The sequence below is a fragment of the Athalia rosae genome, chromosome 2, assembly GCF_917208135.1.
Source record: "Athalia rosae chromosome 2, iyAthRosa1.1, whole genome shotgun sequence".
In the NCBI taxonomy this organism is placed as follows: domain Eukaryota; kingdom Metazoa; phylum Arthropoda; class Insecta; order Hymenoptera; family Athaliidae; genus Athalia; species Athalia rosae.
The window spans coordinates 15,065,096-15,092,495 of NC_064027.1; the positions used below are offsets into that span (position 1 = coordinate 15,065,096).

Below are 27,400 nucleotides of genomic sequence, written 5' to 3' on the forward strand. Positions count from 1 at the left end.
GACTTTCGAAAGTAAGCGACGCATCGAGGGCCTACGCCTGAACTCGGATCAATCGAACCATCGAGAGGCTTTTCCGTACGATCGGGAAAGCGTCAACGGTTAAATTTTGTCTCCGGCGAACGAACGTGATTCAAATACCTCGGAGCGAAAATTTTCCTCGGCCGGATCATCGAGGTTTTCGAAAAAAATTGCAAATTTAATCGCGTTTCAATTTACCGATTACAACATTATCGAATTATCTCTTGGGCTCGTCAATAGCGCTCCAGATGAGTAAATTCGCATACGGGCATAAGTAGCTAAGACCGTCAGGGGTTTGAAATGGGTCTTCGTAACTAATTCAGGACAATCCTCCGCTCGACGTGGTTCTATCGATGATGCGATTCGGGCTTTACCACAGTTGGTTTGCTCTGGTTTATTTTCGCCGTTTTTTTCCCCGCTCTTTGGCGGAAGGGCGCAGGGGAGGAGGGGGAGGGGGGGGGGGGGCAGAGGTAGGGGCGTAGGAATCTCCCGAGTAAAAAGAGCGACCGTCGGCGGAAACTAACCATTAGGAGGAGAACCGTGTCTATCCGGGGGACGCACGCATCGAGACGCACCTTACATATTATTGTGTTTTCGTACGGGGCACTCAAAAAACTGAAAACTGGAAACCCTGGAGACTGGAAATGGAAAAACAATGTAAAGGCGTGTGAAGAATAAAGAAACACTGTTTGGGATACACCCTCGGGATCCGAAAGAGGGAAAGTAATAAAGTGGGAAGTTAGAGGGATACGCGGGGGGAGAGAAGAAGGAGGAATACGGGCACGGAAGAGGATACGGAGAGAAAAAAAAGTGGAGAAAAAAAAAAGAAGAACGAAAATACGCGCGGGGGAGGGGGGGTTGACGTACACCGACTCGGGCGAGGAACAAACTTTTGCTTCTCTATGATAATGACGCTGTGATTTGTTTGCGCATTTGCCTCATAACGCCCCTCACCGTGTACATACAGATGATGCCGGGGCTTATAGCCGGATCACTGCATGATAACAACTTTCACTATCCTTATCGTGTTATTTATTCGTCGCTTCTGGGCCCCGTCGTTTTATGCACCGTTTTCGGATTCTCAACGAATTTAAGATCTTCCGTGTCAAGTTCATCTTTTCTCCTCGTGCACCCGGCGTATCCTTTCTGGGGGACCGGTGACGTTTATCGCTAATAAATTCTCCGGCATGAATAAGCCCCCACGTACGTCGTTCGGAATTATGTCATAAAAATACACCGGTATACGTATATCGGAATGCGATCGTTTACCAAGACTCGTGTGCACTCGTTTTTTCAAACTTCGAAGACCGTCTACATTCGTGTGCAGATAATGCGTACGTCTGTTTAGCGGTAATCGTCGGATCATTGTCAAAAAGTAAGATAGCTCGCTCGAGGCGATGGACACAAAGGTTGTTCAAAACTTTGGACTGAAATTATAAGTGGATAAAAAAAAAAAGGGAAGAAGCGAAAAGGAAAAAACTTTTGGTTCTCGACTCGTTTGGCAAAAACTGAATTAACTCTAATCTGCCGAGAAATAAAATTGTTTATAACTTGAGCAGCTCGACTTTTCAGTTTGACTTTTAATTATTTTAAGCGTCAGCTTGTTTGTTCTGGTGCGCCCTTCCCTGAGGTCGGTAAACGTAGCGGGCAAGGGGGAGGGGGGGGAGGGGATACAAATGCCGCGAATCGCTGGCGACCTAAAACGAATCGAATAATTGAAACAGACGCCAATATTGAATCGGATTTAATTTAGGTTACCCCAAATAATTTCGAAGAGATCTTCATTTTCTTCCCTTATCTCTCGGGGCTATAGCTGTTTACTTTCTTTCTCTCTTCCACTTTACATTCCTTTCAGATTTGTACCAACCGATTCACCTGAGGAGAGCCGAACTAATGATCATTCACAAGTTAATTGTAAAGTCAGAAGTTTCACGCCGGTGTTGAAAAGGACCGTTTGTAATTCTGAGCTCGTGTCGTTGGGCCAGAAGAAAAGTAAAATAGAAGAAGGATCGAGGAACTCCCGAAGCTCTTCTCATTGACTCTTCGAAACGGTTGACTCCTCCGACGGTCTCTCTACTAACGAGACACATCGTCCCGAACCGTGTTAAAGTTTTCCCCGAGAATTTCCGAGACGAGATTAAAGTACAGTGACTCGGGAAACGTGCCAAGATATTTCTCTTCTTTGTTTAAGAAACTCTCTTATCCGCGGCCGGCTACCCTCGCGATTCTCTCACACCGACGCTCCGCTCCCCCCGCCCGCCTCGGTCGAATTGCCAATCAATCCAGACGTTGCCAACGACCGTGCAAAAACTTTCCAGAAATAATGGCACACCTTTCGACTACGATGGAAAGAAATAAAAAAAAAAAAACAAAAAACAAAAAACAACGGAATACAAACAAATAGGATAGCTGAATGAGAGAAAACAACAAAACAAAGACAACAACGACGACGACGACGCCGCGTCTTTTCATTTCACCCTAAACTCGACGAAACTTGAGCACGATGCGGAGCCTCGCGCACGAGGTGCATAATACGCCGAGGGTAACGCAGCCACGAGAATATAGACGCGCGTGGTTTTCGATCGCGTGCGGTAATCCGGTTCCATTAAAAGCCATCAGCCAAAACAGTAGGTAACAAACAACTCAGGTCATGTTATCTTTCGGCTTACTCCCTTGTTCGGTTCATCCTGGATGAAGACCCGAGCCCTGCAGAGTTCGGAAAATCTGAACCTCGTGCCTCGATTGTCGCCCGGAGTCTAAGGGGATCTGACGTCAGAAGCGTAGCGAGCAGTCCGGAGTGTTTGGTTCCATTATCAGTCGGTTTATATCCGCCCGCTTGATTGGTTATACCGTCGTTGGATGAGCAAACGCTCAACGGCTCTGTTGACACTTGCGATTTTCCAAGAATCGGGATCAGGGGTGTGTGTATCTCTATACTCCACCGTTACCGCGACTCTCCTACCTCTCGTTGTTTCTCGATTCAGTCAACCGTGGCACCGTACGACTCTTCTACCCTCCCACACTCCGACGACCTCACGTTTCACCCGAGATAGAAATTTCGCTTAGACCTCCCGTCCGGATCGCGAAAATCAATACAAAGCTGCGCCTCATTCTTTCGTCAGCCGAGAACCTAATTAGACCAGAAATTTCCCCGACGCTGCTCTGCAATTTGAAATTCAGTCGGTCGACCTTGTAGTCGAATGTCGAAGCGCCGCGTCCTCCCTCCTCGAGGGTCTTCCACGGGCACCGCGAGTCCCGTGGTACGGCTGAGCAGGTTATATGACCGTATAAAAAATGCACAAGGTAAACTCGAGACCTTGGCGAGTCGGTACGTGTGCGTGTTCCACTGAGGGGGGGTAACCCGTTGAACTTTGGTTATTCTGACGTGTGTTCGTTCCTCGTACGGATGAATTATGAACAAAGAATGGAACGATAAAAGCGGAGGGAGTAAAAGGCGAACCGCGGCAACCGAGGGAAGGTAGATCGGCGACGTTTTAATACGAACCGCAGCTGACCCTATACCATCGCCGTCTCTGCTCTCTCGAAGAACACCGAATACCCCGAATGCGAAGGGATTGTCCGTTCGGCCCCGTTATTCATTCCTCGCCCACGCGCAACGCGTACGACACGCGGAGACTGCAATCGTGGCGAATAATCTCCCCGGTGTTCGTTGCACTTTGAATTTTTAATTTCCTCTCTTCGAATTACCAATTTCTCCAAACATCCCGATCCCAAAAAATTTCACGTTACGTTAGATATTATTCACCCGTACGCCGAAGGCCCCGTGTGCCGTTAACGCGAAAAAAAATGTGAATACATTTATGCGAATTTTCTTCAATTTATTTGCGTGCATGTATTCCCTCATCGATCGTAGTATCGGACCCTTTTCAATTTCGAAAACAAATTTGAGTTTCTGGCTGGCAACCCTGCCAAGTGTGCACGGCCGCCAGGCCACCCCGCCTTTTCATTCAACGTGCCAAACCGGCGCAGTCGAATAAGGGAGACGAATCGACGAATGGAAAAGTGGCAGAGAATCCGAAGGGAAGAGAAAAAAAAACTGAGGGACGCGGCCCCACGGCTGAATCCTCGACGGGCCCTTCGGTACAACGGAGTCAAAAAATTGTGTCGCTGACGTCAAGGAAGAGAAAGATGGAGGAGAAATAAAATAACGAAACAAAAAAAAAAAAAAAAGGGAAAAATAATATCCCCCCCCCCCCTCGCGTCGAAGTACACTTCCGTGTACAGCAAATTGAAACATCTGAACGTGCCTCATGTAGATTAAACCAACTGTCCGCGGTCCCCGGAATCGCAGACGCTCCCACGCGAGCCGGAATACATACATCGGGGGACACATTCGCTCGTACGCGGGATATACGTTGGCGTATTATCAACCGTACGTACGTACGTGTAACCGTCGAAAGGCGCGCGCGCCCAAGGCAGGACACGTGCCACCGAAGACTATGAATAGTGAGGGACGAAAGTCCTGTACGAGTCTCCTCGGTGTACCGGCACCCCGCGGTGTTCTCACGAGGATATTTGCCTCGGGGCGGGACGAACGGGCCAAAGAATCGACCTTCGCATGCCAACTACATAATGGGCGCGAATCAAAAGGCTCGTTGAATATCATTCCTCGCTTGCCGGCGTTATTCGTAGAGTAAATGATATACCGACCCGCGACGATTGAAAGCTCACGTGTGCGGAGGCTCTTCGTTTTCGGCGACGTTATTCTCCGATCTTGACTCAAATTTGATCACTACAACGCGGCGAAGCGGCGCGCGATCGTGTGCGATTCGCCGTTCGCAGAGACGCTTGGATAATCTTTCGATGTAGGGGAGGGGGCAAGGGGGTGTAATACGCGTTCGGACAATTACGCGATCGCGGTATCGAGGTGCGAGGTTAACGGACCATTCCGTTGGCGGGATGTGGTACGGCGGAATGGTGATGAATTTTATTCGCGAATGTCGTAATCCGGTCGGTTACTTTCCTAGAAGCAATACAAACCGCGGGGGTTCTATTAATTTGATTGGTTTCCGAACGGTCTGCGTAGACTCAGCCTTACGTCTAGACGTAAATTGTCATCAACGCGTTCCAATCTATACGATTCCAACGTTATGGGAGGAATAAATTTCGATGGACTTACTCTCCTATATAATACATATACGCTTATTTGCACCCCACCGCGCAACGGGACACACGTTATCTAAGCTGATCGAGCGGTAATCAAATAATTACCCCTGCGGAATGAGATTCTTTCTCTTTCTGGTCTACATGTTTATGTGTCGCACCTCGCAACGTCGGTATTCCGTTATTTACGTTATGATATCAACTCACGTTACACGTACCTCGAGTATCGATGTTCCGCCTCGTTGCGAAACCTCTCGATCAATCATATTATTTATTTTTTTTCTTTTTTTTTTTTCAAAGACAGTACACCGTAGCTCGAATAAGTAAGTACAGGGGTGGAGAATTGCGTAGAAGGGGGTTGAAGCACCGAGGACTGGAAGACCGCCACCGCGTCCCATCTGTCGGTCGTACCCCCGTCTCTTTGATGAATGTCAAATTGAACAACTTTTTACAAAGGAGATTATCATATTCTACCCCTCGTTTTCTGCACCGACAAATCTTGTCCAAATCCCCATTGCCACCGGAGTCGATGATGCGACATTCGCGTATATACCTACTTCACGTTACCGATACATATATATATATCGATTAGTATCGGTGTGTTATGACCGATTTGGCGTGATTTAAAATCATGAAAAATCGCCTATTCGAATGGTTAATCGAATCACTTCGTACCAGAGGTGGTGGGTCGATCGAACAGGTGAAGAAAAATCAATAGGGGCGCATCGCGAAGGCGAAGGAAACGGCATTAAAACAGCGCGCTGAGAAGATACAGAGTTCCATCTTCGAGACGGATGACGTGAGTGTAAAATTGATATTCCGTAACGTCGGGGGATCGTCTGGGCGGTATATGTGTATACGCCGCGCAGTCGGAGATCGGGGGAGGGATCCACGTCATTCGAGCGTCGGAGATTCGCTCGGAATCGCGGACCGTCGGGATTCGGTTTTCAACGTTTTTTTTGTTAATAAAAAAAAAAAAAAATAAAATAATCCAAAACAAACGACACGCGGACGGACGAGAGTAGCGAAAGTACGCGTCGCACCGACAAAATTCGGCACGAAAGTCGTCCGTTCTGAAATCGCAGGAGTGCGATTTATCCACGCTCTTACATCACAACAGTCGAAAGAAAAGGAGCCGAGCGCACATTTGCTTCTGACAGTGCAGCAGATAGGTCTAATGAGCACTTTGGTTTTTCTAGAGAGTGAAAAGTTATTTAGTCCTCCGGGGGGGGGTGGTACGGGGATCGCCTCTTTTTGATGATTACCGCCAGCGACGAGGAGGAGGAGGAGGAGGAGGAGGAGGAGGGAAAGGAAGCTTTGCCGCGGCCTAGCGTCGCGTCGTTTCGTTCCTTTCCGGCTGGCTAGTCGCGGTGCGGCGGCTGACTGCTTCGTTCGTTTATTTTCACTCGCTGCCGTTCTTATCAGATATGTAGAAACAAAGGTTACAAGGACCACGGGGTGAATTCGCAACCGCTCGTTCAAAGGGCGTAGATGTTATCCGAAGCATGGACGTGCGCTGCGCCGGGCATTTTTCATTAGGAGACTCTCTTTTGTTACGTGGATATTACATTTATGGAACGACTTTAATATGAAACGTAACACGGAAAGGAATACATCAATTCTAGGCTTCAACGTCGTATCCCACCCGCGAAGATCAAAATCCGCGGCCCCCGTGGTCGGGCCTAATGATAAACATATACCTATAGCACCTCCCTAGCTTCGGAGGAATAAACATTTTCAACTTGATTCTCGGTAGCCGTTTCATCCTAATTTATTGGCTCCTCTACCGCTGTGAGCTATTTTACTTTTCGGGTAAATATTTTTTGGAAGGAGTAAAAAATCTAAAAAAATAACTATGTCACGTTTGCTTCCATACATCGTGACCGCCATGGTTCCGCTAATTGCGTGAGCACATCGCGCACTCATATTAAAAAATGTCCAGTTTGAAAGTGCGCTCTGAAGAGGGTGCGATCCGACACCGGATCCGCAGTCTTTTGTAGTCGCTGAGATTGACCCGGCCGGAGTTAGTCCAACCGGGTAAACTGTCCTCGCGTCGCGCAGACTAGACCGATCAAGTGTACCCCGCACCTTGTTACCCCGGTAGAATAGCCCCTGCCGTAACGGGTGAAGATCGCATCAATCATGGACAAGGGATCATCTCCATCTGCCCATAAAATCTGCTACTCCTCGTTAGCAGGCCTCGTTATATTCAGTAGCTGCCATCCGTGGCTAGCGACGGGGCGGCGGGGTCGAAACGGAGCCACCATTCAAGTGTACGCAACGCTATCCCCAATTATTTCGCAGCTCACCTAATGGCGAACTACATGTTGGCCTAGGCCTAGCTCGGAGCACTGTTTCACATCGTTAAACGGACGCCCAAAGTTACGAAGTTTGTACGGAGGGGTGAGGGGCGGGGGGGAGGGGGGGAGATTTTCGGGGTGTTACCGGAGTATAACCGTGTGTAACCGGTGGCTTTATCGCTCCGTGGCGCTAATTTTGAGGTATCAGTTTCGCAGACGTATAAGGTAAAATATCGACGGAGTGTTTTGGAGAATAATATGATGATTCGCTTTTGGAGAAGTGCACAGCTAACTCGGTGGTGTAAAAATTAACGGCTTCCGGCTAGATTACACTTTCAGCGGATGGTGCTTTTAGGTAATGACCGATTCCGTCCTCGAACAACCAGAAACTCGGGGAAATTTAATATGAAACTCATTTGCTTAAAATACGTTGGACAGGTTAGAAAAGCACCACCTGCTCTTCCATTACAATAATTATCATCCCTCGTCATTTCGAACGTTAGGTGAGCTTGTACCGTGTTGTATAGAGAGTCGTTCCATACGAACCGGTTCGTTCACCTCTCGTCAAACATTAACAGCGCACAGCTGAGGTATACATCCGACAAACCGTAAAAGCTGATATTATATTTGATTGTCGCTCTATCGATATCTTCGTCACTCAATAACCGAGTAGGACGATGAATATTCGCCATGTTCCGTTCGTCTTACGAAATTACACGGTAGATAGAAGAGCAATTCAAATTTAGCAGCGAAATCGAATACCGCCAGGTAATGAGGAGCCGCGTTTCGGTGGTATGGATTGAATGTAGTAATTAGATAGAAATTCTTCAGATCTTTACGGAGAGAAAGAAAAAAAATAAATAAAATCCCCTCGAAGACGAAATGAGGAAGATATATATATAGACAGACATATATCGTACCCTCGAATGTTTACCGTGCGAAAGTTTTAACGATGGTAGGAGAGAAGACGAAGTAGAAGAAAAACGCCGTAGCGGTAAGAGGTGGTGAAGAAAAAAAAAAAAAAAAACAAGTTTCAAACAATCGAAGAATCAATGCTGATTCGTTAAATTTCACTTTCCGCCCCTACTTCGGACGACGGGATCGCCAACGTGAGATATCGAGTTGTCTATCCGCTTTGTCGAGGCAGCGGAAAAAAGGAAGAACAAAAAAGCGTAAGAAAAAACGAATTCGCGCGAAATGTGTACCCACGTATACCTACACACGTGTACAATAGGTGTGTGTGTATATATATATATAAAGAACGGCTTATGCTCTTCCAATTCCGCTGTGACAAAAGAACGATCCAAGGGCGTACCGTCGCCCGGACCACCCCGTTTCAACGGGAAAAGACTCGTCTCGATGACCACGTGGGTCGTACTCGTGAGCGCAGCAGACAAACAGTCCGCCCTTCCGCGGAAGAAACTCCTTTGGGGAATTGCGCCGCGTAGAGTTCGGTGCAGCGAACGACGGCCACCGACTTCCCACACAGGGAATATAGAGGGACGACGGCGGGCGGCGCGATGACTCCGGTCGCTTTCTTAATACACTTTTGCACGTGCACCCTACTCGCCGCGGCGGCCACTCCCTAGCAATCTTATAATTGCTAGCTCAGCCAATTCTGCGAATATCTACCGGCGAAGCAATTCGACCGAAAGACCTCTATATTGGCCGAAGCCTGAGGGCGAACGATCGACAAATTTGATTTTCCGTCCAAGGTGTTGATGAGGAGGGTTAATAAGCCGCCGTATAGAAACGCGAATGCGACAATGACTTACGTATAACGGATATTACGACGAGATTCGCCCCTGCGAATATGTATCTTGCGTAGCAATTTTTTCCGTGAAAACAAATTTTCGAATCTCGCAAAAATTACGGAGGGGTGGGGGGCCGCTCGACTCGTGCGGACCTTTTTGTCAAATTGCGTGGATTTGAAAATGACGATTTGATCGACGCTCCGCGCGACTGCTGTTCATTCAACCGGCGACAAGTTATATGGGATTCTAAGGTCACACGTGACGGATTTCTTCAAGTAAGCAAGTTTAAATTTGAAAGCTTTTGCCGCGACCCTGCGACGACTCTCGCTTTTACTCCCCTATACGTCTGGCGTTCTGTCCCAACATACATTCGCTCCTTATCGCTTGAATTAATCTTACTACCTGCCATGCGGATGTTCGCAAGCTCCGGCTTTCTCATACCCAAATGAGATTTGGCTCCGTCGTCACGTGAGCTTTATCATTTTCTCCGAACTGCATGTCGATCGCGCTACGATCGGCCCGATGAGCGTGCAAATTTCATTCAATTTTCCAGAATAGCGAGTTGATTGGCCCAAGACTCAACCCGTACGGGTGTTGTGCACGCGGAGGGAACATCCGAGCCGCTAGCGTAGTTCGATAAAAATGTCGGTTGTTTCACAAAAATGCCAAAACAAATTTACGCCCGAGTTTCCGCAACTTCGAATTTCTGTGAGATTATTAATTATAACTTTCAAGGGTTGTTTATTTTTGAGCGTTCAACCCCCAAGTCTCACCTCCCCCCCTCCCTCCCCCCCCACCCCTCAAATGTCGTATCCTTGACGCGCGAGCTTTATGAAGGCTTAATTAGGTTTAATAAACGGGGTGATTGATAATTACGGGGCATGAAGAATCTTGACGAACGTCAAATATTCGTTTTATTGCTAACCCCTACAGATTCCGGGCATAATTCTTTCAATATTTACCCGTATTCGAAATTTTATAGTAAAAACAATATCGGCCTCCCTGGAGACTCGAAAAATTTCAGAGACTGACAAAAAGGCGATGCAGGAATCTGTATATTTCAGTGGTTGACGCAAAAATCGATCGCCCAACGTCTTTGGAATTCTCGAGTGTTCGCCGCCCAGCTGTCGGTTCATCCCTCAGTCTGGAGCCAAGAATCGAAGTATGATTGCTCGTTATTATCTTATACCTCCGGATAATCACCCTTGTCCGCACCTAAGATTCTAGCCTATTGTCAGTTGCACGACCTGCGGTATTACGGGCTTCGAGAAACCGTATAGCGAATGCCGAATGAATAAATAACAATAACAATAATCATCAATAATAAAGAATGTCGAGGCATAGTTTGTCGCGAGCTGCAATTTCAGCATATCCTGTTTGTTATTTCAGGTAAGTGACAACCGAGTCGGCATTGATAAATAGAGACAGTGACGAGTTCGGATCGATATTTAAAAAAAAACGTGATGCTCCGACGGTGCGGAGCCTCATCGCATGTAAGTAAATTGTTTTTCTCTCTCTCTCTCTCTCTCTACGTTGTTTCAGTTGGCGGTTAGCTCCGGGAAATATTTCACTTGTCCTTGAAATACGACAGTAGTCCACTCCGATTACGAAATGTCCATATCGAGGACCTTACCTCGGCGGAGCTTCTGGTTAAATTTGAATCACGGCCGGGTGCGTTTCGTTTTATAGTTTAGAAGTACCCGAACGCGGATGTAGCCGAACAAGATTCATATTGGCGACGGTATTTTATTGTGGTTTCTCCGCGCTGTATAAAAATACCTATACAATACATCGAACGCCACGAATGATTTTCCGTACGTACGGATTTCGTTCTCGTCTCCATGGAAATAAGTCTACGCATGTTATGATTTTATTTTATCATTCGCCTAATGTAATACGCTCTTTTTTTACTCGTCTCCTATCGTGGCAATCAGTTTGCGAATATCAACGGAAAAAATTCACTCGGCTGATTCGATCGCGCAGACGATATTCTTTGCGTAAATAAATTTCACTTACTCAAATATACATCCACACCGTGGATGCACGCGACTCGTCGGTTTGTTTTTTTTACAAAGTTGCTCATTTCCCGCGACACGCGTCAAGCCGAATACGTCTTCGTATCTAATATTTTGCCCTTACGCCACCGTACGGTAAGAGAAAAAGTTGAACGTTGAATCTGGTACGAGAAGAAATCGTTTCTCCGATCCTCGTACCTTCGCCCACCCCGTACGAGGTGTACACCTATACCGTTCGGAATATCGTGTGGAGAAGTTCGTTTCTCGTTGTAGGACAATTTTTCTGGCGTAACTGACTCCACCCGCGTCGATAGTTTCATCGTCGTCGATGATTTTCTTAACCGGAACGGTATTACGGTAGTACAGCGGGAGTTGGTAACCCGGTATTTTACATAACATCGGAGAAACGAGGTCGCGTTCACCGATCGATACGAGATCGGAAAGATTATCTTGGAAGAAGTTCCCCGTGAAATTCGGTTGAGAAAAATTCGTCGATCAACACAATCAACGTCACGGTAATTATTCCCATCAGTTTTCCCATCAGACTTTTCCCGGATCGAGGCAATGAAACAAAAAAAAAAAAAACTCGATACGCCGTAGCGGATAATGAAACGGCGTAGAGATTTTTCACCTCGCATTTAACGCGGCTAGACCCGTGTTACGTACGTACCATAGATGCCCATGCCTCCGCATAATGTGCAGTGACTGAGCTTTGACGCGTGAGAATTTAAAGAGGCGCAACTTCTCGCAGCTTCGTAAACGACGCCTGCAACCCTCCGCTTCGATCGACGTACACAGTGGCGTGTATAAATTTTCGCGTGCGCACGTTCGTACGGTGCAGTTTTTCGCCACGGCTCTTATTATTTATTTTTTTTTTTTCGAAGCGTACGGCTGGAGACCGCAAATTTTTATCCGTTGGAAAGGAGTAGTGGCTCGAACGAAATTCTGAAAACTCGTTCGCCGCGGAGCAACGAACAGCTGGACACGAGAATTTCAGTTTTCGGGAAAAAATAAACCGGACGCCTGTCCTTGCGAAAATTTATTTGCGGGCGCTCCTGACGGGGCGAAAGGGAAGGGCGAAGCCTCCTGGCTCGGCGCCCGATACAGACGCGGATGTTCAAGTACCGGACGCGAACGCGTATTTTTTTCCCTCGAATCCAGTCGATTTTTTCATCGCGCGGCAACGCGATGGCGAATCATACTCGCCGGCAGCTCGGAGACGCGGAAAATCGAAGTTGGAAATTTTTCTCACCGTCGGATAATGCGGGCGACGGGGAACGAAGGTAAAACGCAGATCCCATCAGATTACGAGGCTCGCGTTCCTTTGATCCTGCGAGATACGGCGCAACCTCGCCGTGCCTATAGTTTTTCCCATCGGTGTCGGTGAGCCACGCAACGTGCGGAGGAGCTTTTCTCCCGAATAATCGCGCGCGGCAAAGGTTCTTCGCTGCAAATAGATGCGAAACGTGATAGGAAACAATACATTATATCCTCGACGTGCGTATACGTATAGGTGGTTACGGGTACGTAGGGTAGGTAGATACGCTCCGGGGGGGGGGGGGGGGGGGGGTGTGTAACGATACCGGGTACCCCGCAGGTACGGCGCACGGCCAGGGTTATTTATCACGAAAGCGTCTCGCGTTGGCAGGGCTCATCTCCACCGTATCTCTCCACCGGTAGCCGAGCCGGTAGATATCCTTCAGTCAAACGCGTGCATAGTTTAAAATCGGGCTTGCAGCGCAGTTTCCAGGGGGTAGAGGACAGTCTCCCGTAAGAAGGGATAAACGTCAAGCGATGTGTTTGATGGTCGTTTGAGCCCCGGGCTGCTCGTGTTTCTCCCGCTTCTGCTTCTCCCACTGTGTAACGTAGTCTACGAAATGCCCGGTAAATTGTAAGCGTGTCATCCGTAAAGTATTTCATCCATCAACTTCAATAAGAATAGACCTCACTTTGCGAATATGGACGGTTTTTACTAGTGGAGGTGGAGTGTCGTTGCGGACGACGGTCTTCTCGTGGATTCCCATCGCGTGGCGCGGCTGGGTGCGGAGAATATATGCAAAAATTGACAAAAATAGTTTTATCTATCGCTCGACGAACGCTAAAATCTTATTCGGTGTATCCAACAGGTAGATTGGAAATTCGCAAACAAACGCCTTGTTGATTTTCGTCCGTGTTCGTTCCTCTGCGCACCGAACCGTGAAAAATTGGATTAGTCGTTCCACCCTCTGATCGATTGCTCGCGTGTTATTTTCTGTTTTTTTTTTATTTTTTTATTTTGCGTTCGATGCTGATTCATGACGAAATTTTTAGCGTGCCTAAGTTGGCGTCAAATTGAATTTTCCATCGGCCCGCCGAATCTATCAAAGGCTATCTTTTCCTATTAACTTCACCTCGACCCGCACCTGCCCTACGCCATCCCCCGTCCATCCGATCGCGCATCCGCTTCCTTATCGATTTCACCTGGTATACAAATCCCCTTTTAGGTAACATTAGTCACTCCTCACCCAGTTATATAAGGTGAGCCGGTGGAGGTCCACTCTCGGGAAAACCCGACCTGCGGGGATGAAACCTTAAAGCCTCTTACGGGCGTACAGGAATACGCGTCGTGCCCATGTAAGTTGGGCTTCCATCGTCGCCTCGTAGCAACGCGTAAATTCTACGCGTATAACGCCCGCGTGATTACGCTTTTGCTCCGACTATTTACACGCGCGTTACGTCGATTCACACGTGTGCAGTGTACACACGTTACGTATAAACTGAGCTATCGGTGACAGTTACAAACGATGCATTATTATCCGAGACTCGCCGCGGGTGCGTCGAGGAACCGCGAAATATGACGTGCGGCAAACACCTGCTCGCTACGTCGAAGTTTACGGGAACGGCGGCTGTTGATAACGGAGTAGAGGACTCGACGACCGGAAGGGCGCTGGCGTGTGAAATCTGAACCGAAACGAAAATTAAAAGAACCCGAAAAACGACTGAAAGTTCGAACGCGAAATCTTTGCGGTGAACCTCAACGTGTCGAATTATTCAACATTATCGAGTGAAATCCGGCGTGATCGCTAATATTAAAACACGCGTCCTCTAGGAATAAAGAGAGCTGGAATATATTCCACTGAAATTGGCGTATTTTCCATTATCCTCAATTAATTCGGTTCAATTTTGATTGGTGGGGGTATCATAATGGCGGAACGATGTTGTATCCCGAATTCGGGAGAGCGTGGGGTTCAACAAGGCCCTTCTGCTTCTCACTTCGAAGTACTTACAATTAGAGTGGGAATATTTTTGAATCGGAGAATCGTGCGTTCGTTGGCGATTTTCGTATAACTTATCGAATCGATGACGAACCGTGCGATATCGCGTCTCTAACAATGTCAATCAATAGCTCCGCGATAACCTTCGACCCGTAGTCAGATTTCTACTCGTTGAACGGAACCAGAATCGCTTCTGGCCTATTTTCCACAAAACGTACAGAGAAGACGAACAGAATCCAGACGTAGGAGGATATCATTCGATATTTGCCATCTGAATTTCCTGCGATTCAACCTTGTGGAAAAACTAACAAGCCCCCCATCGACCGTGCGGTCGGAGTAACCCGTTACATACGTTCGAGAACAATGTCTCGTCGAATCGGTTGGATCTCTAAAGCTGAGGAGAGAAAATTCAACCGGAAAGGAGGCGGTAAATAGTCGACTCACCGACGACGGTCCGGCCATATACTTTATCCCCGACCTGTGACACTCATATTCGCTTAACCCGAGCTATGCCCCCCAGGTACGGTACAAGCGAAATATTTCGTACGTGATATGCAACCGCTATCAACACCGCGGTACACGTGTACGTACGTATTATGATACCGAGTGCCACGGAGCATCCGCGTGACCCATTCGCTCTTATTTACAACTTTCCATGTACCAGTTGTATTCAGCCGACACTCGACGAAAAAAAATTCGGAGCATTCCAACCGGGCAATGTCCACTTCGATCTTCCGACGGTCGACCGACGCGTCGAATACGTGATGCGTCAGCTGAGAAAACCGTCTCAATTTCGGTGCACCCGGACGTAGTTTCCGTTCCCGAGTATTCTTTTCTCGGTTCGCAGTGCTGCAGAATTTCCGACAATCGTTTCGTGACGTATAATTCAATAGCCGACACCATCAGCGGATTTGAATAACGTGCAGTTTGGTATAATTGCACGTGGTTTCTATGAAAGAGAGATTATCATTCTTCCTATAGCTGGGTTAGCAAAATGTGTCGTTACACATTATACCGTGTACAACTATCGAACAAAACGAGCGTCGTCCGGCTGTGCGAATTTCTCGTTATTCTTACGGTTGATTCGGTTATTTATTTTTTTTCAGTCTTGTTAATCCCGCGATTTGAAAAATCCATCAATGTTTGGGTATGTACGTACGTACGTACGTACGTTCAGTTTTCCCCGACGTGTCGTCGCGTCACGGGCACCGTATAACTCGCTCTCTCTGTGTGTACCTAAACTGAATTGTGAAACACGTCGGGTTGCCTCGGTTGGTCATTCGATGCGTATTTTCTGTAGGACTGAATTTCCGCATGTACCATTTCGACGAACGGTGGTGGCACCCTATTCCCAAAATGACCGCAGTAGTCGAACAGCTGCAAATGGTGAACGGTGAATACCAAACCCCCTGCGCACCTACTGTGCGAGCGAGTGCGTCAAAGGATTTATCAAGCATAATTGGCTTTCGAGCGATACGGGAAATAATAGCCGTAAAAAAGAAAGAAAAAAAAAATCAACGACGTCACACCCATTCGTACCCACCACTGCCCACGGAGTAGGGCATTTTTTATTATCCGCAAATTTCGATTCTGTCACTTTCAAAAACTGTTAATAAAGCTTGCGAAAACTTGCACGGGTCGAGCTCGATCTCCGGGTTCCTCTTCTCGAATCGAATCACTTTTTTCGGGGGTAATGAAACGGCAATCATTTCATTCTTCGATATTCCACATTCGGAATTCCGTCGAATGTCAGAATTACCGGTGACTTTTGACAGCAAATTATTAGCACAACGATGCGAGGATTCGTAGGCATATCTCGGCGCGGTTTCGTATAGTAGGCGGCGATGCAACACGTACGTACGTGCAAGTGGTACGGCTACGCATTATAACGCCGGTGGCGGTTGCCGCGATGCAGCGAGTAAATATAATCGTGACATAGGTCTTGGCAACGGGCACCGATGTTCTCCACCCACACTCCATCCATTACGTTGGGGGAACAGGTGCGCGGGCGCGTATTATTGCTGCGAACCTCCTACGGTGGAATCCGCGGACGATGTCCAGCCACCCGGATTCCCACAGCGATACGCCAGAAAGACTGCGGACAGTCGGAGAGAAGAGCGTTCGTTCTATTCGCCACGCGACAAATCTTCCTTGGGATAAAGAAAAAAATCATAAAAAATCCTCCGGGCAAAACGAAAAAATTAGAGAAAGAGAGCCGAGAAGAGGGGCGAAATTTTCAATTTCAGCAGATATCACGCGATGTTGTGCAGGTAAAAAGTTACCGGTCATCAATTCGCGGAGGTGGGAACAGAAATTTCACAGTTTTAAAACAATGTTGGGAAAAGTAGTTATTTTCGGAGATCCGCGAGAACCGTGAGTGAGGTACAGAGTCCATCGGCGTAACGGAAAGATCGAAATTCATAGGGAAGAGGGGTTTTGAGAGAGGGATCTAACGGGCGACGATATTTTCGCGTTCGTCGAACAAACGCGCCAACTTTTACTATTAGATACTAATTTAGCGAAGAGCCCTGGGAGGGGGGGGGGGAGGGTGTTGGAGGTTCGCCGTTCGGGCAGGAAGGCGTACCGACCGGTCCGGATAAACCTTGGCTTTCGGCCTGACCTCCCCCGTCCTCCTTCGCCCCGGTAGCCACCCACCCCCCGATCCCTCCCGACTTCCGCACCCGCGTGACCCGGCTGATCTGGAAACGTAGATATCCATAATTACCCGTGCCTTGTTCTAGCTTCGTTAATAGATCGATACATCCAGCGCCGACGAACGTTCTACCGAGCCCGCCGATCCCCGATACTCGATGACGATTTTTCAACCTATAATCGAAAATACATACCCCGTCATCCCCCTCCCCGAATTATTCGCAGCTTCAACCTTTGACCTATCGGTACGCGACGAGACCCGGAATCGGGAATCGGGATCCCGTGCATCGCATGTTCGCGAACGTACACTTTCGACTTGGGAGTTATAATGTAAGGTGGGTAAAATCGACGATGCGAGTAATCGGCTTTTATTTTCTACCGAATCGCAATCGCCGAAGACAACGGTGTTTTATAATTGCCAAAAAAATTTTTCGTTCATGCAACTGGTTAACACCGCCTCGTGCGGCACGCCAATGAAATGGTTTGGTATTAATCGGGGCGGGAGGGGGATACTTTTTTTTTCTCTCTTTTCTTCCACCGCGCGAGCGTGCGGATCTATTTGGCCGCTCGCGGCTGCAAGTAAACATAATAAATATCGACCGTGGTGAACGGGGGGCCACGTGGTGAACGCGGCTAAGGGATGAGATATATCGTTCAACCCTTCCGTTATTGACGGGGCTTCCAATGGGAATTGGTCACGCCAGCTACGGGTCGATAACTTCATTGTTACGTCGTAGCTGTAGCTGGGAGGGGTGAAGGGAGGGTGAGGGTGAGGGGGGGGGGGGGGGGGAGGAAAACTTACAATTAGACGGGCGGTGCGGTCCGATCCACTTTCAGTTTGAAAATTATCGCGAGTACCGTTCGTTTTAATTTTCGTCAAGTTTATCAGCGATCGTCGGCAGCCGGTATACTGCGTACGATGAATATGGGGAATTATCATCAATTATTCGTTGATTGCGTGGAATTTAATCGGGCACAGTTTATCGTTGGAAAATTCATGTAACATTGAACGGTGAAATTCAACGTTGAGTCGCCGATTGAATCGTCGCTATACCTATGTACGGTTCGATTGTATCGCGTCGCGAAAGTTGAAGCCGTTCAAAATGAACTTTTAACGCGTGTCCAAGTACGCGACCGGGGGTTGATTTTATTCTCGAACTGTTTAACGAATCGTTTGGAATTCATTACGCCCCCCACCCCCACCCCCATACAAACTTACTTCTCTTACCGCCGATTTATATCTCCCACCCGTCACAACCCGAAAAGAATGGCGTTTCGCCGTGGGACACACCCCGGGGCTGCGGATCGCGTCTTTTCGATAGCGGAAAAAAAAAATTGGCGCGTAAAAAAATAGATTTGAATTTATAAAAGGCGCAGCGTCTGCTCACCGTGTATACGGGGTGGCCTGCGCGGTACGTATAACCTGTACGTGTGTACGACACGAATATCTGAATTCCCCCCCTTTCCAACGGCACGCTTACTTTAGGCCTTATTTTTTCCACAAATCGAATAACGTTGGGGCTTAAGCGACGCGTTTGAAATACTTTCGATAAAATTTTCATATTTCAACGAACTCGTTTACCGCCCTGCGAATGACACAGCGGAAGCGTTATGCGGAAAAGGAAATCACTCGAATCGGACTATCGCGATTTTTTTTTTTTCACTTCTTTCCCGTATCCTTCCAGAGCATTTTTCTTTTTCATACTTTTTTTTTTGTTTTCTTGTCCCGAGATCTGGAAACGAAAATTCGCGACCGAGTGATCGATACACGCGCATGAATCCAATCGACGTAAAACGAAAAGTGTGCGGAAACGCGAGAACATCGTAGATCTTACATTGCAACGTTCGATAAATATTATCGTCATTCGCCTCGCTCGTAAAACGCGGACGTAACGCTAATGGAACGGCATCTTTCGAAACTATACAAACAGTGTTATTACTATTACGTTATACGGTACGCAAGTGTTCAACGGTGATTTGCCTCGTGCGAATCCTTCGGTTGGAAAAACGATGTTATATTACGTTGCACGAAAAATTCTTATTCAAATTTATAAGCGGTAGTTTCGACTGAAAAAGAGAGAGAGAACCTCAAAGCATAAAAAAACGTACGCAGAAAATGCTGCCCCTCTTCAAAACTCGAAAAACTTTTTCGAAAAGTCATTCGACGTTTGTGAAAAAATTTTTCGAGCGATCGCCGAAATTCAGATCCGTGTTCAATTTTCGATTAAAAACTGTCGGGAGATTAAATGTCGTGAAAATTTTTGTCATATTTTGATGACTTGAAAAAATTCTTTGAATTTTCGGAGCCGATTTGTCGATAGATGAGTATACGCTATCGAGAATTCTTCGAAAATCTCCTTTGATCCGATTCAAAATGGTCTTTCCGGGGGTTTCAAAAAAGCGGAGCCCTTCAAGCGAATAGCTTGTTTTCTCTTCATCTCAAACGGAACGTATAGTAACCCGAGTCTCTGAGATAACGTTATTAAAATCTATTTAGAATATATACGTATACACACGTATACATATATTCGTACGCCGGTGTTTCCCATCAAGGAAATATGTTATGAATATTGAGCAGATGCGCGATACGTGAGCCACCTGTATATATACGTACACCGTCGTGATGGATATTCCATATGTCTCCGGGAGATTGATTTTCGTCTTTTCACCCCTCGCCCCACCCCCCCACTATAACGAGATCCAACTTTCTTGATTTTCAAAAATTCTCCCAAACATAAACGCGACCCGAATTCGCAACGTCATCGACCGATCGTCGGACGCCCGAATCGAAACGCGTCTGGCACGGCGAATTTTTAATACCACTAAGATAAAGAGAAGAAGTCGAAGAAACGTAGGAGATAGATTTGGCGGGTGTCTCAAAACGTAGCGTCAGTGCAGCGCGAGGTGTTCGGCCGCCGCGGGTCGGCCCCCGGGGGGAACCGGAATGCTTGACACATTCCTGTTTGCGGTTACGCGGTCCATTGTGGCACGGTGAAAAGTGTAAATGGTAGTTGCACGCTGGGGGTTCTCCGGGGTTGTTGAGTTAAATGAAAACACGAGGCAGATAACAGCGCGGCGTACGGTGGCACATGTTCCTCGTATGATCTTTTTGTCGTCGCGCTTTCACAGTCGGGCTAATTAGTGTTAAACCCAGGAGCCTAAACTCTTAATACCTACGTGCAGCATCTCCATCACCATCAGCGGTGTAGCGGCGGCGGCGACGGCGGCGGCGGCGGCGGCGGCAGAAGCAGCGGTGCTCGTAGTTGTTCGCGATCAAAGCCACGCGTGCCTCTGACAGAAGACTAGAATGAACTTTGAAAGCCTTACACTCCTCCCAGGGAGCATCACCCCGCCGTATACCAGCTCCTTTCAAAACTTTCGTTTAAACTTCCGCAAATTACCACCAAAGTCGGAAAATAATTCCCTCGACATTAAATTCTGAATATATTAGCTCCTATATATATACTTTCCGTATAAAATACCGGGGGAAGTATTCTACCCCGTGCATAGTGTGCGCGCGGAACGTTTGCGGTAACAGACGGTGAAACATATCAACCGATTTTGTTCGCTCTTTCGCGGTAACCGTCGATTACGAACAACGAATTGAAAATGACTCGACGCCTCGAACTCGGTGGAAAATTTTACTCCCGAACGAAGGGGAACGGGCGAAGAAACGGAAACCGTTATCGACGGTCCTCTTCGCGGTCGAACCGAAACGCGGAATATTCTCCGAAGCCTCAGCTTCAGAAAGATATCAATACGTCGAATCTGTTTATCCGGAATAACATCATCGACGGTCTCGAATTTTCGAAAACAACTCGATGACGATTCTAATTGGCTGAATTCCCTCGTACGTTCGACGATTCCGAAATTATCCTGCAACAGCTGAACTGGAAGTGGAGGGTGACGGTACCGTGAGCGCGATTTCAAAATCGGCAGCTGCACATTCGAGGTGAGGTCTGAACTTCCGATCGTGCATTCCATTGCGCCGTGATGCACTTGCAATTTTCAAGGTCTGATCTTCGCGCCTCTCGAGTACCGCGCATCCTCGAAATCTTCCACCCCTTCGAAAAAAAAAAGGCAAATCGACAACCGGGGGTCTGTCCCACGATATCCGCAACGAAAAAAAACAACCAACCTTATCGCTGGTGGGGAAACAGAGGTGACTTCCTCTAAACTGAAAACGTGATTCCGCGGATCTGGCGTCTCCGCACCCTCGACGGTCGACGGTCATCCTCCGCGTCGCGTCCCGCCATCCAGCGTCGCGGCATCGTCGGCGGCATCGAATGTTCCTGCGTTGCGCCACGGGGGTGGCGTCGTTTGGTGGGGGTAGGTGCTTGCGGGGGCGGACAGGCGCTTGGCTGCGCTCCTCAGTCGACGTCAAGCCGTCGCGACGCGCGCTTATTCGTTACCAAATCGTCATCGACGCTTCGGCCATACGGTCGCACGCATTTCTCGGCCTTATAGCTATCGTAACTCCGAACCACCTGTTTCGCAAAAGTGTGCAAAAACGTATCCGGCGATCGATCGGGGAGGGAAAATAAACGGCCCCAATTCCAATCGATCCGATATTTATTCGTTAGATTTATTTGGACGAAATCAGTCGAGGCGGAGCCGACTTTGCCGTTGATATTTCGCCCGCGATTTTACCTCGTGGTATCTTCGCCCCGCTCACTACCTGGTTCATCGAATCGGTGCCACGGTCACCGATGGGGACTTACGATGTTCTTATGACGTCGACGGAGCGCAACCGTGGTCGACCGAGGACCAGTTCGTACTTACAGTAAAGGTTTCCGAGAGTGGTCAGTTTGAAAATTGAAATTGGACCAAAGTGCAAATCGTCGACAATCATTCGATTGAAATTTACCTGGTTTAATATGAACTGTGATAACGTCGGCACTTTGTCACTACCATGAGATTACGAAAGTGATCGGGATAGACAGACGTTTTTTAAACGTGTCCGTTTCAGCTTTCTCGTCGATATCCGACGAGGTATTCGAGAGTTGAGAGACGATTGAAATCATTCGAAATACAAAAAAATCAAGGAAACAATCAGTGTCAGAAGACAGGGTAAAGTGATAGTGAGAAGCACCATTGGATTATGCTTTTTGGGTAGGTGATCAGAACGTACAAATATAAATCATTGTCATGCAACAAATATCGTTTCCAATACCTGTGTCACAAGCAAAGAGATTCGAAGCCCCGCGTTTCCCGCGCCGATGATCTTCGCCTCTGTCATTTGTTTTCTTCTTCTTCTTCTTCGCTCACGGTGCAGCGATCGTCTTCTCTCGTTAGGCAGGTGTTTCCGTCATGGACGACGACGCCGTGAAATGTTGTAAAGTAAACGACGGCGAGGTGAAAAAATGACAAACACCAGCTTTACATATACCACCAGCTTTCATTGCTTCTGGAACAAAATAAGCAGTTTCACCTTGACTCGGAATGAAATTAAAATTCCACGACAAAGTTATCGCTCTTGTACTGTAAGGAAAAAAGAAAATGGCTGAAACTAGCGAGGACGCAATTAAACGAACAGATATAGGAAAACGGGATATCGGAGAATGAAAATGCGATAATTGAGACAACGATAAACAAGAATTCCATCCTTCCATCCCCGATGGAGCAGTGGATTTTCTCACCTAATGCGCAGCGAATTGTTTTAATTTTGTTTTTCATAGCGCTTCCTCTTCCGCTGGTGCACCGCGGTGGTTATTGTATCATCTTGTTGCCGTACGCACACGATGATAAAATAACGGATAGATTGGTGCAACACGTTTCCACTTTTATCCGTTGCTTTTATCGAATAATAACCGAGTAACGTTGAATATTTTTCAAGCGCCACTTGATCGCGTCTCTGTTATTGTAAGCCGCATCATTATCATGCGGCAACGAATGTGTTCGCGGAGTATATTATTATTCAGCGATAATATAAAAGGTTCGCCGATATACCGTCATAACTTCGACGTCGTCGATGTTACATTACATACCCGGCACCGGCCATTCAGTCAATAATCAATAACCGTACACACTACTCTCGTACTCGCATTAATATATACATATATACATATATATATAATTACTCACGTACGTAATGTGCGTAAAGTTACGCACACCCGTCGCAGTACACCTTTTCCGTCACTCACCGATAATTTTCGGTGTCGAGAAACAGCTCACATTTTGGAACTCCGTCAGTCGCCGGTGTTTTTCCCCCGCCGCGGCAATCGTGCCCTTTTTCACCTTCGCTTGTTTCTTCTCCTCATCTTACTCTCCTTCGATCTCACTCGCTCTCGCAAACTTTGTATAACGTACTTACGTGTCGTTGTACGCCGTATAATGCGCCACGGGATCGCTTTCTCTCCCCTTACGTTATCCGCACGATTCGATAAAACCGTTGTGTTGTATAAACACGTAGAGGCCGCCGCACACCACGGCCGTGAGGGACACACATGTTTCTATGACTTATCTCGTCGCTCGCTCAGCCAGCAATACGAGATGTTTGTCTTCCTCGGGGTTCGCCGCGGCGCTGCACGAGGCAATTTTTGTTTCTCTTCTAGTTTCGAAAATTTCTGTCCTTCGTTCGAACCTTTTCGACGTTGCTGTAAGAGGGAGTTCCCCCCCGATTTTCCAATTTTTGGAAAACAGCCGAACGGACGGCTCCGGCGAGGACTGAACGAAAATTATCGTCGTCCTACCGGCGATGCGTAGTTACGGTGGATTTTCTTCGAAACGTAATATCGAGGCTAGCTGCCGACGATGTTGCCGTTCTCGATCGGGGCGTACGGTACACTTGCACGTGAGTTACACGTGTACGTCGAAGTAGGGAAGGTGTGTTGATACAAGTGATATAACTACATAATCGTGGCAAGTAAACCGAACCAACTATAACTCGGTTCAATTGCGCAATACGTCGTCGTTCCGTAAAATCCCAGTCATCTGCAGTCCGGAGTTACTGCGAACGCGATAATTCGCCCTGCGGGGTGTTACGTCGTATACCGCTTCCTTTTCTAATACCCCAGCTTCCGCATAATTCGGTTGCAGTCAATGCATATATTCAATAATACGTGACAATACTATGCGGTGTGCTTTTCTTCCTTCGAAATTGTAAGCTCGTGCCGGAGCGGAGCGGAAGGTACGTGCCCCTTACTAATTGCAAGGTTACCGCCATCGCGGCGAGGGATGATGCAGATTCGACCTTGTTTGCCGCGCCGTACGAACGACGTCGCGCGAACTCTCCTCCCTCCCTCGTGGAGGGAGAATAACTTCTGCTTACACACGTCTTGGCCCTCCGATGAAAATCACCGGTTATTGTTCATCGGGGCCGCCGGTTAGACTCTCCGCCCAATTTCCCGCGTCGAAGGGTTTGTTTCCGGGTCGAAACTTGACGTTCGTTTTACGCGGCGTCACGCGCCTACCACCAGACGTCGTTGTTCTTCTGGTTTCTCATCGCGGATGATAAGGAACAACGACGAATGTATAGATCGGGAAAAGTTGCAGGTGGCGAGAAAATAGGAGAACAAGAAATAAGTAAATTCGAAAGTTGAAAGTAGGTAAGAATGACAAAGAAACGGGGGTATTGTTCATGCGCCAGCGAATAAGTAACCTTTTAAAAGTAGTTTGCCGGTGGTATGGGTGTGAAAATTTTTCTGTTAACGTTAGTTCGCCGGTATAAAGTGTAATACATACAATTTACATACGCTGGTATATAGGTGAGGGTATGTATAGGTATATTCATAGAGAGAGAGCCGGGGCAGCGATGTGCAGGTAACGTGGTAGGGAAACTGTTCAACAATTACCTCGAGAACGCTATTCTCCTGCAGCGGCAACGCCACCGTTTGTAGGTAGATGTGGAAGGAAGGGGTGGCGGCGAGGGGGTGAACAATGAATGTGGAGGGTTGAATAGAAAAATTTTAATATGAATGATTAGATTAGGTTTAAATTTCAAAGAAACCACCGCGTTCCCTCCAAAGGAAATAATGGAGGAAAGCGAAAAAAGAGAAATTATAATCATAATCTTGATAATGATAAAAGTATAAGGTGAAAAAATTATCTCCTCCGTTAAGAGGACGTATCTCATCTCACCTACGATATCTTTACTCAACGCTCGAAGAAAATTACACGCATTATTTTCACGTTTTTCCAACGAATGTGAATTTCTTGAACAATTTTCTTGGGTAGATGTTCGATCGTACGCATAACCGCAGCTTCTTAGCGACAATTTTTCCGAGTAAAAATGCAGGAAAAGACGATACGAGTATGATATTTGAATAAGACAAAGAGAAAGGATATAAAAACAAAAAAAAAAAAAAAGAAAAACAAGGAAAAAAAATAAAAAGAAAAGAAAGAAGAGTATAAAAATATTTCGCACTAAAAGCGAAATGTCAGCGTGCCAAGAGCGCAGTCAGCATTTGATCGCGGTATATGGGAGATGGTATAGGAACTACTACGTAAGTAGCTTTTCCTCTTTTCAACTCCGCCGTTTCGTTTCACCTCGCTGGCTAACAATATGATCGAATAAAGAAAAGGGGGCGTACGTCTCTCCTCCGCTTCACTCTACCTCTTTCTTATACACCTTTGGAAAATAGGAAGATAGTGCTGAAATATGCGTATAATTTACAATGGGAAAAATTTGTTAGGAGATACGTACCACCGCCGCCGTGGCTGCTGCCGCTGCCGCTGCCACACGTGATGTGAAAATGCGGTGTATATACGTACATACGTATGTATGTACATACGCCCGTTGAACCACGTGCGTAGAATATGTCCTACGACGAACGACGCGTACCACGTTGGGAAGCGAAACGATAATATACGATACATGGAATCTCATAGCCGAACCGATATAACGGAGAGACCCCAACGACGACTCGGCGTGTAATTGTAAATTTATTTCCAACCGTTTTCACCGCACCTACGATGTTGCCTTTCGCTAAAATTACATTCGCCACATAACGCGACTGTAGTTATACACGTTCTCGAAACTTCGGACATTGTATATATACATGTTATGTCTCGGAGTTGCTCCGAAACCGCGTAAAACGCGGATGACGAACGATCGGCGGAATTATCGAATATCATTGTACCGCGATCATTTTTATTTCTTCTTTTCTTTGTACCGCTATTCGAAACCAGCTGGAACAGAAAATCGACAAGGATGAGAAAATATTCGAACGGAAAACTCCCTCGAATTACGAGCGTGATTCGTGCACGGCGGTCAATTTTTCGCTTAAATTTTTTTCAAGAATCACTCGTACGCAAATTGTGCCCGAAAAAATTCGATTCGGTTTTTCCGCGCGGGGAATTCCTAGCGCGCCGTTGATTTTACGAAAAGCAACCTATCCGCACCGGGTCCCAAAAATATACGCAAGTTAACGGCAGCTAAATATATCACGTTGTCACGCTGCACGAATCCGTGCACCACTCATACGGTTACATATATATATATGCATATATACGTAGTTGACGAAACGGGAAACATTGCAGAAATTTTTTTATCATCGCAAACGCACATCATCCCCGCGAGGGCTGAGCTTCGGTAGAAACGGTGGATTCCGAAACGTTGATAAAAAATCGAACGCTCAAAGTTTGGAGAGAAATCAAGTTTGAAAAGAACCCCACCTCTCAACACGTTCAACTTTGATCCAGATTTTTGAAACTGCCACCCCCTAGTGCCGAGTGGGTCAGGCTGGGGGGTGATGGAAAAATTGTGCCTCGTAACGATAGCTCATAATTATTATATGTGTAGGCAAAACCTACAACCGTTCTCGTACAATAACTTGCCGCTGTACTTTTGGCCAAACAAAAATGATGATATGCCGCCGCTGCGCCGCTCGCGTTACTAATTCCTTAGCCTACAAGTTATATATATACGCTCTTCGCGAGGGGAGTTTCCCCTACGGATTAATAAGCACGGAGAACTTGCTGTGTGTGTACACGAGGGTGTTTAAAGGGTGAAGTAACGGAAGAGCGCCCTGCGCGCGTCGGCGAACGGACCGTGATTTGTTCGGATCTAATTTCATAATCCGACGACGCTCGAACGAACTCACGTGGTGGTAGGTATCGGGATACCCCTGTAGGCTGCACTGGCTGCTCCCAGGATCGAGATGCTCGAGACGATCGGTGGCGAACGACCGCGATTATAAGCCGCGGGTTTTTCACCTGAGCGTATCCGAAATGTTTGAAATTCCACTCCGGTTTTCATTCATAGAGAATATCGGAATCGCGGTGTTATCTATGTATACGTTATACGATAGCGCGGCGTCGGAAGCCGAAGGACAATGGGCAGG

The 27,400-nt window shown here is 47.2% G+C and overlaps 1 protein-coding gene and 1 long non-coding RNA gene across 30 annotated transcripts in view; one reads left to right on the forward strand and one right to left on the reverse strand.

Annotated features, from left to right (window-relative positions):
- LOC105684788 overlaps nt 1-25,899 on the reverse strand; it is a 115,503-nt gene extending 89,604 nt beyond the window's left edge. The window contains exons 1-2 of one of the 12 annotated variants that reach the window (XR_007277114.1): nt 23,261-23,933; nt 22,291-22,524 (exon numbers count right to left, since the gene is read on the reverse strand). This is a non-coding gene — a long non-coding RNA (uncharacterized LOC105684788). The other 11 variants (XR_007277115.1, XR_007277125.1, XR_007277123.1 and 8 more) reach the window with 11 other exon arrangements.
- Nucleotides 21,480-27,400, forward strand: part of LOC105692034 (CUGBP Elav-like family member 2) — a 274,308-nt gene continuing 268,387 nt past the window's right edge. For 7 of the 18 annotated variants that reach the window (XM_048650628.1, XM_048650632.1, XM_048650636.1 and 4 more), the window contains exon 1: nt 21,482-22,229. The gene's annotated coding sequence lies outside the window, so the exon portion shown is untranslated. Of the gene's footprint in view, nt 22,230-24,061; nt 24,247-27,400 lie in introns of those variants that run through there. The other 11 variants (XM_048650640.1, XM_048650646.1, XM_048650647.1 and 8 more) reach the window with 6 other exon arrangements.